Source organism: Phoenix dactylifera, chromosome 17 (assembly GCF_051530095.1).
Source record: "Phoenix dactylifera cultivar Ajwa chromosome 17, Ajwa_hap1_PhDact_Kaust_v1.1, whole genome shotgun sequence".
Taxonomy (NCBI): domain Eukaryota; kingdom Viridiplantae; phylum Streptophyta; class Magnoliopsida; order Arecales; family Arecaceae; genus Phoenix; species Phoenix dactylifera.
The window spans coordinates 12364023-12382866 of NC_143206.1; the positions used below are offsets into that span (position 1 = coordinate 12364023).

General features: G+C 35.4%; 1 protein-coding gene across 5 annotated transcripts in view; it reads right to left on the bottom strand.

Annotated features, from left to right (window-relative positions):
• The window catches only part of LOC103707294 (nuclear cap-binding protein subunit 1-like), a 34638-nt gene extending 24236 nt beyond the window's left edge, over window positions 1–10402 (bottom strand). For 2 of the 5 annotated variants that reach the window (XM_089928275.1, XM_089928276.1), the window contains exons 1-5: window positions 10237–10401; window positions 9072–9131; window positions 7578–7634; window positions 4321–4392; window positions 3882–3944 (exon numbers count right to left, since the gene is read on the bottom strand). The gene's annotated coding sequence lies outside the window, so the exon portion shown is untranslated. Of the gene's footprint in view, window positions 1–3881; window positions 3945–4320; window positions 4393–7577; window positions 7635–9071; window positions 9132–10236 lie in introns of those variants that run through there. The other 3 variants (XM_089928277.1, XM_088713680.2, XM_089928281.1) reach the window with 3 other exon arrangements.
• Between the last annotated feature and the right edge of the window lie 8442 nt (window positions 10403–18844).

Consider the following 18844-nt stretch of genomic DNA (forward strand, 5'->3'; position numbering starts at 1 on the left):
TGAAGTGGAACTAAGATCCAATAGCTCGCCACATATTCTTCTTCTTATCCTTCTTCAGCATTGAGTCAACTCTTTGCTGCTTAGAATCTTCGTTGGAGAAGCATGTAGATCTAATTCATAGATTGCTGCACCTGATGAAATCTTTCTAGAAGACTTCTTTTTGCTGCCAAAAGCTTCCAGCATAGAAGCAATCTGGCCACCGCCTCTGCTGATGGCCTTCCTGAACGAGGTCCTTCTGAACTTTGGATCTACCTTGCTGCTCACAGAACCAGAGCTCGACTCATAATACGAGGGCCCAAATCGAGCCCTATGCCTAGCCACCTCATCCTGGTGCCACTGATCTGTGCCTCCTCGTTATCTAAAGCGGACGCCTCCTTTGACTCTTTGAAGTGATAGAAAGATAGCTCTGCCACTCGGCAGCTACCACTGCCCTCTTCTTGGCAACACGCTCCTTCACCGCTCTAAAATCAGCAAAATGCTTCTTCATCGGCTACCAAACCTTCTGTGGATATTTCAGGCACATAGATACGTCGAAATAACCACCAGCTAAGTGCCGCTTCAACCTGGTTACCCCTCCTTCCATAAACTCTGTGTTGCACCGGTTGCACTTTCAATGATGCCGACCCGAGAGCATTTGCCAATGATTCCAGCCAATGTCACGCTCTGGCTTTTTTTTTCTTGATGGTTCTATTTCTGCAGGTTTATCAAGTACGCTAATTTATCAATTATTTAAATATAGTAAAATTTCGTTACAACGAAGATAATTATTTTATCTCAAAAAATATATCTGATTTATCTAAAACATAATACTAATTTTTTATATTTTTATTTATTTATTTATATATTTTTATATTTTTAAATTTAAAAATATGTATAAATTTTATAAATTCAGAAAAATATGGTTTTTAGGTCAAAAATTACTTCTAAATTATGTAATACGTATTAATAATTTTTTATAATTTTTAAAATTATTTATATATTTTAAATTATTTTTTAAATTTAAAATTTTTTTAATATTTATTTTTAAAAAAATAATTTCAGCTTAGATCCATGTAGAACCCAACAACAAATGCTACATATTTTTCTAGATCCTTGGGCATGCATCGAAGGCTACTTATTTATCAATTTTTTTAAAATTTAGGCCTAGGCCATTGTAAGCATGATTGCATTGAAACTTGAATGAATGGATACCAAATTTTTATGAAGTAGGTTGTATGCCTCTAAATACATTTCTGATTTTGCAGTATTTTTTAATTATTATTTTTTTATTTTTTAATCTGAAAGTATATTTCTAATTTTTACAAATTATATATAATCCCAAAATTAAAAATTTTTATGTCATCATGTAGATCGTCTATAGATCAACAACATATCATAAAATCAAACCCAAATCAAAAATTTTGGCCTGATCTCCCCTTATTTTGCAATTTTTAAGCTATTTTTTCAAGCCCTCCAAAAAAATTGAGGGAATGAGATAGGGAAGAGAAAACACACCTTATTTAGGCTTGGATCTTCCTTCTGAACTACTGAATTGGCAAGTTTTTGAGTGATTGAGAAGGAGGAGTGGCGGAAATCTCTCCGCCGCTTTCAATTGTAGTTGGAAAGACCTTCTTGGGCCGTCCCAACTGCAATTAAAGCATCAGACAAGTTACAATTGGTGGCCCGATTCACACCGAGTTTGAACTAAACCGGCCGATTCCGAGCACTTCGGACCTTTTTCGGTCGGTTCTGGTCGATTTGGAACCAGTTTCGGCCGATTCGGTACTGGTTTCAGCTAGTTCAGCCGTCCCGAAAATAATAAGCGAACCAATCCGATTTCGCACCAGGTCGATTTGGCCCGGTTCGGCGGACCATGGATACAGCCATGCTATTATTTTGTTCTTTAATTAAACTATTTAATTTAATTATAATTATTTTTTATTGTTTTGCTTCTCTAATTTTTTTGCATGGTTATTGATTGCTTAATATATTTAAAATATTATATTCATGCAAAATCTTGTAAGTTAACTCAGTTCAATAGGATGAACCTACTGTTGATTAGGGAAAAAACAGCTGGATGAGCAACTATACTGGTTCAATGGCCTGTCTGGTTTTGAAATCACTCTTATATAATAACTAGACGAGCAACTTAATATATTTATAATATAAAACTTGATTGCTTAATATATTTATAATATTATATTAATATAAAATCTTGTAATTTAACCCAGTTAAATAGGATGAACCTACTGTTGATTGAGGAAAAAAAAGTTGGATGGGCAACTTTATTGGTTCACTGGCCTATCTGCTTCTAAAATCAATCTTATATAAAAACTTCTTTACTTCTTATATTTCATCTTCATTCTCCTATCTCTATACCAAAAAAATGAGGGAATGAGATAGCCAAGAGAAAGCACACCTTAATTAGGCTTCAATCTTCCTTCTGAACTACTTGATCGGTGTAATTTTGAGTTGTTGGGAAGGGGAACCGGCGAAAACCTCTCCACCGCTTTCACATGTTGTTGGGAAGGCCTTCTCCCTTCCCAACAACAAATAACCTCTTTATGCAACTCAAAAAAGGGGGCCGGTTCAGAACCGGGACGACTCAGTATGAACCGACCGGTTCCCATCGAGTTTGGACGAAATAGGCCGGTTCCAGCAGGTCCGGGCCCGGAACCGAAAAATAAAAAAGAATCGACTCAATTTCGCACCGAGTCGGCTCGGTACTGCAAAAATCGGGCCGAACTCGGTACTGCCTGAACCAGGCGGTTCGGCCCGATTTGACACACCTTGACCCAATCAAATCATGTCTGTAGAGACCCCATGAGTTAAAGTGGATATTTTTGCTCTTATATACCAACTTCAATTTCCATAATGACAAGTAAAAAATTGGTAGATAAGAATTAAAAAAATCCACTTTAACTCCTATGGTCTCCACAGACATGATATGGTTGGGTACTAATTTGCGTGTGAATATCACATGAACTCAATCCATAAAGTTTTAGGGAAATATCAGGTTGAAAAATTCAAGATGGTTCCATATATGAACCAGCGGATCTTATAATTGTTCCAAAAGTTTAGATATAGAAACCCTTGTGTGCACGCCTATCTACCTTTCTACATCTATCCATCTATCTAAAGACATACATGCATGCATATACAGGCGTGCATGCAAGAATACATGCACAGACGTGCACGCACACATGTATGTATGTACATATACATATGTATCTCTATATATATCTAACCAGACATACAAATATACATATATACACACATGTATATGTATGTATGTCTATGTTATAAATGTATGCCTGCAAGAATGCATGTACATAAATATGTATGTGATGATGCATGTATATGTATATGGTTCCAGTCGAACTAACTAGTACAGCAGGTAACATCAACATACATTTGTGCTGTACCTAGTCTATCAGTAAGGAATTGACATTACCAAGTAACTGCTAATTGAAAGGGGGAAAAAACTTGGATCACTTCAAACACGACATCCTACCCCTGTCAGCAACAAAAGTTTTCTATTTACACAGACATCCATATAGTAAATTCTGAAAAAATGAAAACAAAAAAATGAAACTAAAACTAGCAGATGAACATCCATTGCAATAGAGAGCCTAGCAGTAGCAAAAAGACATCATAACAATAATAACCAACTGAGCAAAGGCAAACATTCTAATTTAATATACATTAACAAACACAATGATAATCTGGACACAATGTAGTATGATGCTTCTTACAGAAAAAACAAGTTACAGAGAGCGGCCAATGCATCATGATGCTCAAGGGGTGGGGGGACAAGGGGAAGGAATACTGCAGGCAATCAGCATGGGCATAATAACGGTAAAATACCAAAACAGATAATCAGCTTGCTGAGGACAACCTACCAGCCCTGTGAGCAACCGCAACAATAAACGAATCCTGTTACAATTTCCCAAATATATTGCATCCTGAAAATATTAGCAGACAAAATTGCAAGTTTCAAAGTTGATATATTGCTATTTTTTTCTAAGAAGAACTGAAATAACAACATATTGCAATGAGATAAGCTGTGATTATGCTGCTTCATATTATTGATAATGCATATCATAATGCAGCACTTGTATATTACTCAATCTGAGATATTAAAACAAAAAAGTAAAAGCAGTATCTATGAAAATTACTCAATCAAGATGTGCAACATATGATTACACTGTGCACTGGTTTCAAATCTTTCTTTGCAGTTGATACTTTTTAACTGATTTTCTTCATAAAGCAATCATTGGAAAAAATGGAAACATACAATTAAATACAAAACGAAGAGATACCAAGAAGCTGCAAAGTTACCTGTAAGATAGAATGTGTGGTATCTACCACTCTCTTAGCAAAGTCCTCATTTTCTAAATTTATCAAACCAACCTGAAGGTAAAGAAATTAAAATTTGCAAATAAAACAAAATTTAGAAAGCTCTGTGACAAACATGGCACTTGCATAGATATAGAGCCATAAACAACAAGGTTTTTTTCACAAATGAAATTATAACATGTAATAAAGCTCTTTGTACAAGAGGGTGAGCCTTGGCGCAACGGTAAGGTTGCTGCATTGTGACCTACGTGTCCATGCATAGGGTAAGGCTGCATGCATCTAACCGTACCCAGATCCTGCAGTGGCGGGACCTTGTGCACTAGATCACCCTTTTAATAGCTCCTAAGACAGCTAAACCAAGCATTAACAAAAATGAGCAACGAATAGCTTCTGCAATATTCCAAATTGGAAACATATACACAGCCATCTGAAACACATTATGCCAACATGATGGTTGAAGGCGATCTAGTCTTCCAATACCATAGCAAATCATTGCAAAACACTATAGCATGCTCGACATGTATCAGCATGTATGCAACTTATGTATGTAAGTAGTTGGAACTCCCTGAATGCATATATTTCATTAAGGTAGACTGGATTCTGCACCTTTTTCCAGCCTCCTAAGCACGTTGACAACATAGGCTGCATTGTAAACTTACTAACTAAAAAGACAGCAATGGACTTCAATGAAAATCAATAAGCAACTGCTGTCCATAAATTTTAGTACTCACATTTCACATATTCTTAGAATTGGGTAGGACCCAAGTTCCACTGGGGATGTAGATGATGGTAATTGATTTGGCTTGCACAGTAATTTCCAAACTAAAGAAACAAAATGCAAGTACAAGAAAGAGGTGCACAAATGTTATGGTTTGAGAAGGCCAAGCAACTGGACAGCAATTAAAGAGCACCCTTAGGGTTCAAAACAAAACAAACATACTTAGCAGGCAAAGCAGGAAGAATATGACAGGCTAGCATCAGAGTACATGTATGAAATGGATGGTGAGAGAAGGCTCCATAATCAGAGCAAGCTTGCTACAGAACTGTCTTCAAGAAGGTAATTCGCTGCCAAGTGTGAGAGGAACCAAAAAAAGTTTTAAGACTAAACATTCCTTGAGAAATGCAACCAACACCTGGCTATAAATCAATAATAAAAACTAAACAAATTGCACAATTAAACAAATCTACCTGGGGGAAAATGAATCAAGAATAAATCCCAAATGCACAATTAAGATTAAGATCCCATTGTAAAATAATAATTGAGGTTTGGTAACTGATTGTTTTACATGTTAATTAAAGGACCATCAGAGGGGCACATTTCAGTGGAGCAAATCACTAATCTTACTTGCACAAAGGGACTGCTGAAATAACCTACTATTCAAAGAAGTAAGATGCAATAAGAATAACCTGGGCCACTTTCGAATTTGAATTAGCCTGATACTTAACATTTTTGCTATGTAACTCAAAAAGGAGATAGTCAATATAATGTTGGATTAGCACTCAATAATTTAATTATTGAGCTAGAAGAGTCCTGAACCAGCTTTTAATCCTCGTAAAAGGCCACATCTCCAGCACATACAGAGGTTAGCTTTGAGAATGTAAAGCCCAGCCAATACAGCAAGCTAGGAGCCTTAAGGAGCACTAAGGCAAGGTAGGAGCTACAAGAAGCATTGAAGGAAAAGGTCGAATAAACATTTAAAGGTTAAAATCATTAATCAACGAAAATTTGGTATTAGCAATAAGAATTAATTAATCTTAGTTCTAGTGCACCTATCATGTATAATAGTTGAATGATCAGCATATGAATTTTCCTTCCAACATCAAAGTCGAATAAATTTCTGTGATTTTACAGTTGTTGAGATTACTTGCTTTTAGATTCAAGGTTGGTTTGTACACTCCATTTCTTCTGGGATACTAAGCAGAATTCAATGCCCAGAGGGAGGGGGTTGTTTTTCTTCCCAGAGATTCATGTGATGAGCATGATCTTAGTACGCTAAGCAGGGTTCAAAGCCTAAAAAAAATTGCCTAGATGAAGGGATGGAATGCTTTCCCATTCTAACCAGTCTCAAGAACCATCTGCCTTCAAGCTTGTAGCTTGGTCTGTGAAGAAACAGAGCCCAACTAGTTTCAGAGACCACTATGAAAAGTAAATTGATGCTCATCTTGTCTGAAAGTTACATACTAAGAGATATCCAGTACTGGGGAACCCAGTTTCAAGTAGGCTTATTTGCCTGATCATCAAGTTTTCAATCTCATGTTATATATCCTGATGATGAAGACAACAATTGTCTATGGATAAGCCAAGACATGATTGTCCTACCTCAAAACGATTTCTTGTCATCAATAGGTGGCTCTATAATTGCTAGCACTCAATTTCAACCTTAAATCAGACCAACGTTGTTCGCTCCTGCAAAGTGCTTTCACATCATTAATGTCAATGCCTTCATTATGGCAGTTTTATTTGATCAAATATTATATAGGATCTGTGACAACTGGAACATTATACTATCATCTGTACCAACACCAAGTTGACAATCATTAACGATGAATGGACATCATGCCTGTTGGATTCAGAGCGTGCTTGTCTGGGCAGAGGGCAGATCTGTGTAACACATTTTCAAAGGTCCGTAACTATGGGGAAAAAGCTCAGATTTTGTTTAATATATCTCTTGGAATGTAAAGCATTCTCTTCTTTTGACTAAAAATTAATTTCTATGCATTGTCACAATTTTATTATTACAAGAATATGTAAAAGTAAAAAACCGAGGTCTCCAGTAAACCAAAAAAAACACGTCACAAGAAATTATAAATTTTTAGAAAGATTAACATAAAATTAGAGCATGTCATTAACCTAAAATATGTGTCCTTCAAAATGGCTGTAAATATCTTTGAAGATTGAATAAAGATCGGCTGGTTCATAGTTGATGAGTAATATTGAGTTTTATCACATGTTGCTGTATAATTCACTATTCGTTTTGAATGACAATAAGCTAGTAAGACTAGTTGTAACAATAAATTTCAAGAAATTCCTGACAATATTATTTTCCCTATCCAGGAACCCATACCAAGTGATTATGTCCAAATAAAAGAGGATCCCCTTTAAAGCATTAAGATCACAGTATGCTAAGTTTTCAACCTGGGAAGACATTCTTTGTTCTTTTTAATAATTAAAAGCATCTTTAAAGACATTATAGATCAATATCTAACTCTTTAGAAATAAAACCAAAATAATGCCATACCAGTACGCCATACAAAGGAATTTTGTGTGGTAGTTGTTCAGCACACTGCAGAAGGAGCTGTTTGAATCCAAAGGAACCACGTTAGTACTTCAAGTGTTAGCAAATCTCAGAATAAAGTGTTATTGGCACTAGTGCTATGATGCACATTAACATAAATATGAATACAGTTTCTGTAACAACGAAACTGAAGAGATAAAAAGCATAGGTTACAAGCAATTGTTATTAACGTCAAACCTTCTGGTAGATTTAAAGTAAGTCCATATTTGTCAAGAAATAATACTTTACAAAGACAAATATGGATGATCGTATTGAGAAAGATATCATACTGAGAATACACCATATCATACATTACAGTGGTGCCATAATTGTTCTCATTAATACTTTCTTCTCAATCTACTTCGCATAAATTTGACTACAAGCTGGTAGCATTAGAAAGAAGACAAATTCATATGGTACAACAAGCAATCCTTAAATGACAGTTGCAGAATTCAAGTGGCCAAGGGACCACATAGTTGGGAAGTCAGGTGCTTAGGCGGAGCATTGGTAAATTGTATTATACAAATAAAGAACTAATGAATTATAATCATAATATATAAAAATAACAACAAAATTAGAAAGAGGGCAGAAAGGTACTAAGATATAAATTAGAGAGGCACATTCACATTTATTTGATAACCAATTTAGAGTAACATGACATGTTAATGAAGAAAGCTTGCACAGATTTGAAAAAAAAAAAAAACTGATGACTACAAGCGAATGAAGAGGCATAGTAGAGGCATTTCCTAGTAAATTTAGCATGGCCTTCCAACATCTATAAACTATATTGTTTCACTACCCTAATTAGAGCTTGTGAGGAATCTAGAAAAAGTTTGCAATTTTAAAAACTTTGAGCAGTTTGCTTGCCAAGTGATCACCCAGAGAAACATATTTTTCTTTTGATGGGTGCTTCCTAGGAAATCTAGGCATGTAAATTAATCGTCCAATAGTCAACTAATTCCCTTTTTTTTATGAAAACTGATCCAATGGCTAATTCATTCATTTAGGCACTGCAAATAGGTCAGCATTTTTACTCTATGGCATGCATGGAGGGCACATGAAATACTTGAACAAATGATCAAAAAGATGATGATTTGGTGACAGAAAATGTTATTACTAAGCAAGTCGCAAGAATTAAGGACTGGTTATAAAGTTCAAAAGAATTGTTCCTTTAATGTAGTTGTATCATTCAAATTTCTGGAGTGTTCTAATATCTTAGGAGACACCCCAAGCAAAAGCCAAGAAGTTAAAAATTTACATCTAATAGATATTATTCGACCTTTTCACTGCAATTCCCTTTCTTATCATTACCTTCTCAAAGCAAGTACATATGTTTTTGTTAAAAAATTGTGTAGACATGTATATAGAAAGCAATGGACTTCAAAGTTCTGGAAAATTTACAAAATGATGTATTTTGGCCCTTTATGCATGCCCTTATGGTTAATCAATCAACATTACCTCAAAGATGTCATCTTTAGAATGCTCAAATTCTCGCCATATTACACCATAGCATGTTTCCTGTGATGCAACATGGTGACAGTCATGAACTTATTCAATGGATATAAGAACACAAGAGAAAAGGAGATTACAATATAGCTGATCATTGGATTACATTAACAGAAAATTTATATGACTGAGATATGTTACCGGAAGTGTGAAAGTTTCTTGGTTTTATGTTAGAATAAGATTAAATTATACTGTGAAACCCATATACAAAGGTCTCCAATCAAAATAACAATTAAACCCCTCCTATCTCTTTACCAACCAAGCCGACCACAACGAGAAGATTTTCAAGAAAATGAAACATAAATTTAACTAGAATACAATATAGCCAATCATTGGGTCAGATTAGCAGAGAATTTATATGACTGAGTTATGTTACCGGAAGTATGAAATTTTCTTGGTTTTACATTAGAGCAAGCATATGTAATATTAAGAGTTAGATAGCCCATTTGCAAAGGTTTTCAATCAACATAATAATTAAACCCATCCCATCTCTTCAATAACCAAGCCCGCCACAATGAGAAGATTTTCAAGAAAATAAAACATAAAATTAATTAGAATGAAAGTGAATTTACAATAAAATGTAGAAAACAATTACAACATGACAAATGAGCGAGAGCATTAGCGGTGGTGATGTCCGACACAACAGCCTTCGATGGAAACAACCTCAGCTGTGATGAATCCAAAAATAAAGAGCATGCTAAGAATCAATTATTCTTAAACAAAAGCTTCATGCATGGAAGACCTTTTCGGTTTGCTTAGAAAAAGAACAAGAAAAACAACTTTTACTACATTTTAGTTTATAGTATTTTAAAAACAAGAAGTCAGGATGAAATCTGGCAGCAAACCCTTCATTGCCACCGATTGTTCAGCTTGGTGCTCGAGATTATAAAAAAAAGAAGCAAATCTCTGTAATCTAGGGCTTACAAGAACTAGGACAGCAAGCTCCTGTGACCTAGGGCTTTCAAGAACCACGACAAGAACAGATTATCATAACAGCAAGTAGCAAACTACCGTAATCTAGGGTTTCCAAGAATTAGGGCAAGCAAAAGAATCAAACGAACGTTAAAATATAAAATTTCTAAAGAAAAGAGGCATAAGAGGACGAGGAAGCATTTACGATGTGTTCTTTGAGGTCGGTGGCGCCGCCATACTCCGGGCACTTTTCGCCGATCCTTAGCAGAAGCGTCCGCCAGCTACTCATCGCTTCCGGCGACGGGGGAGAGAGAGGGAGGGCCGAAGGTTTTGGAGGGGTTGAGAGAGAGAGAGAAAGAGAAGGCACCGGAGACATTTGGATACAGACAGAGTAGGGCTGCAAATGGGCTAAGGCCGCCCTGAAGCCCATCAGACCGGGGTTTAGGATGGGCCAGAAAGAGTCTCACGGGTTTGGGCTTAAATAGAAGCTCATTTATTTTTCGGCCATGCTTGGGTATTTCATTGGTCCGGCCCGGGATCCACTTAGACCTGAGCCCAAATAAGACCCGAAATGATGCCTAAATTCAGGCCCGAATTCTATCCTAAATTAATTTGTTTCTGTTTATTGTAATTTAAAAAAATAATGAGAAAGTAAAAGATAAATTAAAATGAGTTTAGCTGAAAATAATTTATCATGTATCATTTACTTGTGTTATAGGACAGCGCCCAATGTTTGGTTAGCTCATTTATTTAGGAAGCAATATTCCAAAATATTAATCTTTGGTTGGGTTCAGGCCAAACTTATTCTTGGCCTAATTGGATTCGGGTCGAGCCCAAGCCTAGGCTTGAACCTAGATTTTCTAAAAAAATTTGAATCTAAGCATGGTTCGAAGCCCGAAAATTATTCAAGCTATATTCTGGTAGGGGCATGGCCCGAGCTCGGCCTACTTCCAGCCCTAAGATAGAGGGTTAAACGGAGGAAATACGAATCTTAGGAAGTACATACGACTGCACCCGTATGGATGGGTTTAGCTTGAATTTGTATAAAATCAGACCCAGATTACGAGATCCTAGGGATAATTGAGGTTCACCCCCAAATTTACTGTTATATCACATTCTATGTCAACTGGTTAAAAAAAATGATTCCCAATCTTTTATTTTAATAATTATTTTATATTAATTATGTATAGATATTCATTCAAATCTAATTACAAGCACTGCAATCGGCTTGTGATCAACTTTTATGAATCTGTGCTACAGTATCTCTTAGTCTTTATCGAGCTATAGAACGAGTTCGCTCTGACACTATTTATAACAAAGATGTTACCTAAATGTAAAATGTTAAATGTGCAATGCTTAAATACAAGATGGTAATGAGATAACCTAATTCCGTTGTATCCGTATTATTTTCATTTTTGTAAGAATGGACCATTTTGTGTATTTTCTTATGACGATCCGTCTAATTTTACTAGACATCAAAACAGAGCCACTTTTGACGATCCGTCTAATCCTTTCTTCTGCGGATTTGAGAATTATAAAATGGCCGGTACTCGAGCTATCATGCACCCTTTCCCTTGGGGGAAGTTTTAGGTTTGACTCTTGAATGGTTTAACCATTGAGTAATTTGGATGGAAATTATTGATTGTGAATATTCTTCAGAACACGGCCGAAAGTTGTCTGTTATCTAAGAATATTGCAGTTGTTAGCTAATATTATTGTTTTCCCTAAGTTGAATGGGAGTTTGATATATTTGGTATTTATTTTGCCGTATCTATTTTACTTGCATCAAAATATCTCTGCTATGAAAAATTCTGGGCTCATTTGTACCATATGAAGATTTTTTTTCCGTTGAAATATTTTTTTCTAGAAAGCCCTTGCATGAGTATATAATACTTAGAAAAGTAATTTTTATATATTTAGTTGATTATAAAAAGTGGCATATTCAAGAGTGACTTAGATTTGGTTCTATGAGAAAGCTGTGTAAAATATTTGTTATGTCCATAAAAAAAAATTATCTCATTCTATTTAAAAACTTAAGTCTACTTTTGAAAAAAAATTATCTCAATTTTCAGTTGGTGAGAATTGGACTTTTTTGATATCTCACATAAATTTTTTTATAAAATATAAAAATTTTATTCTCATACAAAAGCTACTTTTCCGCCTTTCTTTTTTGAAAACTCCAATGCAAATCAAATGAGTCCTCTACATAGAATATGTATGTAGTCTTCCCTTTTCTTTTTTTTTCCCAAAGAAGTTGCATCACTCCAAATAAACTAATAGATAAAAAGATTGAGAAGAAGCAAGTAAAATACTTTGCATGCACGGGTGCAAATGGGGAAGGCGGGGGAGGTACAAAAGGTGGTCTATCGTAATATAAATTGTTATATGTTGCCATGTAAATCTGAAAATTTTGCATCATCATGATTTTGAATGTGATCATTTCACATGTAGGTCAGGAAGGACACAAATAAAAATCTGAAGTCAGTTTGGCTCGGCGAGAATCCACTTTGAGCTTTTTGTTGCCCGAAATTGAGCCTAAGTCGGTTCCCAAAATAGCCCACGAATGGGAGAAATGGCCCAAAATGGCTTCAATCCAGAGAAGCTTTCGGCGAAGCAGATTCCCATTTAGCCGGCTTATAAGAAATAAATAGACCCTTTGAATCTACGAAATACTTTTATATAGTATTTGAATGCCCATAATATTGCAACTAGCATGCATAACTAGCTCTCTCCCTCTCTCTCTCCCATTTACGAAAAATTATATCCTAAAGTGTGCACCACTCTAGGGGGTAATGGTCACATCCATCCTTTGCTCCGAGATATCAGGACAATTGTGAGGGATGAAGGGTCTTTCAGGTTAAGCAAGTTTTTTTAAAGTTAATAAGGCTGCGGATTGGGTGGCTGCTTATGTAGCTAGTCACTCCAGTAGTACCTTGTGAGATCGAGATATTTTGTTTTTTGATTTTTTTGGGTGTATCCGTACTCGTCCGGTATGATCCACCCGTCCTAACCAAAAAAAAAAAAAAGTGTGCACCATATGGCCGTGCATGCTGCCAATCACAATCACTCATTTCTGTCAAGCGAGTATTTCATGATCTAAACAGCTTACATCCAAGAGGTTGGCTCCCTAGAAACATGTACCATGGTGGGAACTAAGGTTCAAGACAGTGTAGCTACTAGCTAGACTGCAAAGACATCTTTACAAAAGATTTTTGAGAGTGACATAACTTGTCATTTTGCAATAATTAATCAACTTCTTGAACGATCCAGCCCAAAGTGATATCCAGCACAAACCTATAGCGACCGTCAAATATACATGACCTGGTCTAACAAAAGCTCCTCTGAAGTTTTTAATCTTTACACTCCTTTAGGCCCCTGAAAGAGTAAAAGTTCACTTTTAGCTAGGAGTCCAAGTTTTCCACGCCCTATAAATAGATTTTACTTCCCACAAGGACAAGAGTCCTATCTTTCTTGCAAAAGAAGGATTCATCTGTCTTCTTCTCGATGAATCCAATCCACTATTGAATCGTGCAATCATTGCTTCATAATCCATGCATATGGATGAATAGAGTTTTAAAGTATTTTGAGATCTATGCAAGATGCGATCCAATGGTAAACGTGAAAGAAGATCAAACATTCTTCGGTGCAAAAGATACATGCATTCGGAGCCCTTCCCACAATCTTATGTTCCTGCATCTACTTTTCTGAATGGATTTGTGTTTCTTATTTTTGCCTGTAGAAAATTACAGCTTCATTCCAGTTCATGCATGCAATTGCGTAGCCTATGGACTATCATTTTTCAGTACCACCTATGACATCGTTAATTGCACTTCCTTTGCTTTGAAGTCTTACCAATAGTATGATTGGGTGCCCTCCAACTAAGCTGCTGAAAATATCTACATCGACATCAGGGATCGAGGAATATCGTGTGGCCGAGATCTTGGGATGCATGTAAAGGGTGGAGTCGTTGAGTGGCTTGGATGTTGGTTCTGTGGTGTAGCAGTACATTGAGAGGGATATAAGTGATCACCATGCTACTAAAAGGGGATGCAACTTCTTTTTGTTTAAGTATGGGCTATCCTTCTCCCACCTTATATTAGACTTCTTGGCCTACTTAACTTGGGGATAGACCCTTTGGTCTACTTAGCTTCTTGGGATTTATCACTCTAGGTCCACTTCTAGAAGGATTAGGTTGGATCTTAAATGTCAAATTCCTTGAGGGATTTCATATCTAAGCTTGGTTACAATGCTTCGCAGGGTACTTTATGCCATGGATGCTCTATCCTAAGCAACTTTAGGTTAAGTAGACAGAGAACACTGTAATCCCCTTGATTTCTGCTCTTGGTCCATCAAAGTTTGTGACACATGAGAAGGTTTGTGTGAACTACAAGTCAGCACCTTTCTTGAGAAACTATTAATTAGGAGTAGATTTGCTTCATGGAAAATGAAAGATCGAAGAAATATTGTGGAAAAAATCGGAGAAACAATGAGAGATACATTTGCTGCAGAATTTTCATTTCACTTTGGGTTTCTAATGAGTTCTTTGGTGGTCCATTTCAGGTCCTGTTTTTCTCCCTGGTAACTATGGTGCTGACCATAGAGGAAGCCAAATTGTATTTGGTAGCTTCCTACGTAGAGCACCGAGCTCTTGGCATAGTTAATTTTTAATCTAGAAACCCCCTTGAAACAATCCAACAATAATTTCAGACTCCCTATATACTTCTCCTTGGCTTCATTATATAACCAAATATCATTGGCATATTGTAGATTGATTGCTCGACCGGTCGGGCCAGCCCTAAATAATTTGATTTCGTCTCGTCTTCAAAAGTATCATGTTTGGCATATCCGTGGCAAGCAAAGATAATAAAGGAGAAAGGGGGTCCCCTCGCCGCAAATTAAGACCTCCATTAGTGGATTTCATTATTTGGTTCTTTGTAGTATTATCCCATGGTTTGTAATACTTTGTGAGCTAAATCAATCCCCTCATGCCACATGGTATGAAATGGGCATCCCTTGGCATTACTCCTTTATAAAATACTAACTCCTAAAACTTAGGTAATTAACTCCAGAGCGGCGTGTTAGATAAATAAGTAAAGTTCAATACTTGTGTAAACCCATACATTAATAATCTCAGCTATCTACAAAAGTAAAACTTGGCAAAGAAATTGGTTTTGGATGCCATACAAAAAGCTTCTCAGACCTATATATAGTTGGCCTTGTGCATGATTCAACATAATCCTTACATTTCTAATCAACCTCTATGAGTTACACCAATCTCCCATTGCCATGTTTTCACAGGATGCAGCAATTACAGCATGGCAGGAAGAACTTTTCCTGTGATCAAACAAGACCCCCCAGCTTTATTCATCTTTGTGGATCATCCCCTGCCCTAGACTTATTTACAGCACATACATATTCATGTTAAAAAACATAGCAACAACCAATATCTTTGTTTGATTTCAAACCTCCTCAACATCTCCCCTAAGAAACAAACATAAAAACCTTTGTTTAATTTACTATGACAATAGTGTATACCAAATATCACTATCGAATAATCTTATTATGGACTTACCTCTCATAAGGCTCGACATCAAGATGACAAACCCCAAGCAGCAAAGCTAAGCATTGAAATAAATCAAAGTTCTCTCTCTTGATTGTCCTTATCATTTAATAAATTTTTATTTCCATCCTGTAACTTTCATGTGAATGTTTTATTGACTACGCCGTTGTCATATACTATTATTTTTTGTGAAGAGATAGGATAAAATGACTCACGACTGAATTATTTTGGTCGTTTTATTGTTAATAACATCAAGCATTCACCTTGATTACAATATACAATGCGACCTTATGATGTCCCAGAGATACAAAATTTTTGTTGCATCTACTTAAAAATTGAAAAGAGAGAAGACATGGATTGACATTGTCATCCTAAAATTCATCGACCTCTTATCGATACAAACAGAGCAGTTTAATTATGATAATGATACTAGTATTTACGAAAAAATTCTTTACGATAATGACAATGGCATCTATGAGGAATTCTTTCTAATATGCAAGCTTACCTTCGTTGATTCCAATACCAAACTGTCATCAACTTCTATTCATTTTTTCCAATCTAGGAAACACCTAAGAAAATAGTAAAAAAGATGACTACTTTTCTCCACAACATAGTTGTTTAACATATACAAGCTAAGCATTTTTAGCGAAAGCATATAAAAAGAAAAAAAGTGAAGTGAAACAATGATTCATAGTAAAGTTAAACATGAACTTAACTTTTTTTTCTTTTTTTGAAAGACGAACTTAACTTTTATGCGTGAAATTTGCAAGTTTTTCGAGTGTTTAAAATATTCATTGATTAATATATTGCAATATCAAAATCACATCCATTTAATTAAATAAGAAACATTTTCAAATCATCAAAAATTATTTCATGGAAACCTCCTTCATTAATTTGAAAATTTGGTACCACCAAATTTCTCAAAATATAATTTGAAAACATTTGCACCAATCAATCATGTACATGGTGTCTGCCATTGATAATTCTGTAAAATGAGAAGCTCGTTTGTAGGAAGATGTAGCCATCTACTCCTTTTAAATCTATCATGCCTCTCTGATCCAATAGACATTAGCCCCTACAATCGTATGCAAGTTGTATTCATGCCTCCATTATCGTTTGTACAACGTCTTAATAAAACTATATTAAATTATTGAACCAGAGGGTCACGAGTAGCTATTGCAAATGGAAGAGAGTAGAACGGAAGGGAGAGCTAATCTACACTAAAAAATACATTAGGTATTAAACTAACATAAACTTTGTCACATATGGGAGATATTGTTTTACATCTAAGGACATCAACCATATATTCTCTAATTTTATATGGCTTTGGAGAGTGCAGCATTCATTAACACATGAGATCAGCCAAGGTGAGGCCATGCGAGGAATCATCCTATCCCTTTTACAGGACATGAACAAACAACATTGACATGCCTCTTATGTGACCTCATTCCAACCTAGGCCATTAGATCATCATGATCGAGCAAGACAAAAGGATCGTGTCCGTGCAATTTATGCTAACCATTTTCTTTATACACTCTGTATTCTGGTGCTCTTGGTTCAATGTGGTAATTCCATATCACAATAAGCTAATGGTGGGACTAATTTTGAATATGGGACTTTATTTTCTTATTGCAGTGGTTAAACAATAACTGCCCGACTTTGGAAACTAATGGCATTTATTAGTGGCATGGCCAATGGTAATAAGACATCTCAGTGGACTGTATAGAATCTACAAAGAAAATAGGCTGGTGCTTCAGCTTATTGCTATCTCTAAGAAATGCTTCTACCAAAATTTTAATTCTGAGCTGCGAAGATGATGTCTCATGTAGTACTGTTTCGTAGCTATCTCTTAAGTGTGAAAGACAAACAATTAACTGATAGTTTTTGTTAATTACATAGGCAAGTTCTAGTTTTCCTTTGTACTCTATTCTCTCAAAAAACTATCTGGACCATGGATAAGGCCATCACTTAGATGGTTGATTCGTGATCACTGAGATCAATTGTCTTGCTATTCTGTTTTTTTTTTTTTTTTTTTAGGAGACATTTATATAGAATTAATAATTTGTAGAACTATTTATGTTTAGATAGTTGAGGTTGAACCAGTTGATACTGTAACCCAAAGTATTTGCTTGTAGGGGCAATATATGATTGCTGGAGCAACACCCAATTCACAAAATCCTCTTTTCTAGTTTCTGTAAAAGTAGAATACTTATACATTTTTATACTTGTAGCTTATTTTAGATTTTATTTGAACCATAATATTTTTTAAATATTTTTATATGTTCATGAACTTGTATTATGTGTGCATCTATTATCAATATATATCTATCAAACTAAATTTGTGCATGTATATAGAGGAATGATGACGTCATAATAAGGTGCTATACAGTCTATTTCTGCAAAAACAAAGAAAGAAAAAAGGAAAAGAAACCATCTGTTATTGCAGCAATAAAAATGAAGTGGAATTTTACAGCAAAATCCCCCATATATGTTAATAGAATAATCAAATGTCCTTGCATTTCGAGCAAATTAGCATGCTGCTATCTTAACTCCTAATCTTTTTTATCGCAGCAGAAACATGTTTATGTTAGCTTTAAGAAGAAATGAATTTAGTAGATAGAAAGATTCTAAGTATTGATCAGTTTCTCAAGAGGAAATCATGTCTGCATTCTGTGTTTCTCCAAAAGTTTTGCCAAGTGGTCCAAAAGTTGCTACTGCTATAATTTGCTAATGCCATTTCATGATGCAATGATCCAATTGGAGATATTTCTGTGGAATTGCAGGAGTAATAGCAAACCCTTTCATCATTCTGATCTTGTCTTGCCACTTAATTATAACTATCGAAGATTATCCCAACTACTTCAAATTATCTTTGTTGATTCTTTTTTTTTTTGAAAGTGATTTTATATTGCTCCTGCCATCTTCCTACACTATTATAGAAGGGGGGAATAGAAAAGAAAAGAGAAAAGTATTACTGCTGTGATGATTTGTCGCATTAGCGTATTAACAAGCAATTTTCATCGATAAAAATAGATAACAATACTGGCTTTGGAAGTATATTGTGGATTAACAGGCATGACATGAATCTAAATGGCATATTCAACAGAAGTTTTGGCATATTGGATAACTCGTATCATCTATCTTATATATTCATGATAAATAGATGGCACCAGAAAGTCAATTTAGTGACTCAAGTTTTGAAAACACCTCAAGGGTTTTTAATGTTGGGAAACTTTTACTTGGTTCCTCAGTT